We start from the raw sequence: 245 nt of genomic DNA on the forward strand, positions 1-245 counted from the left end.
GTAGATGGTATAGAATAAGGGGTGGATAATGTCCTGGGTTCAGCTGGGATAGAGTTAATTTTTACAGGAACCTGGGAGGTGGGGGGCATAGCCGGGGCAGCTGACCTGAACTGGCCAAGGAGCTATTCCATACCATGTGACATCATGCTCAGTATATAAAGGGGGAGCGGGCCGGGGGGTGGGCTCTTCTTTTCGGTGGGGGAAGTGGCAGAGCGTCGGGTCCCGGGTGGTGAGCAGTTGCACTA

Source organism: Haliaeetus leucocephalus, unplaced genomic scaffold (assembly GCF_000737465.1).
Source record: "Haliaeetus leucocephalus isolate CR32 unplaced genomic scaffold, Haliaeetus_leucocephalus-4.0 Scaffold166, whole genome shotgun sequence".
In the NCBI taxonomy this organism is placed as follows: domain Eukaryota; kingdom Metazoa; phylum Chordata; class Aves; order Accipitriformes; family Accipitridae; genus Haliaeetus; species Haliaeetus leucocephalus.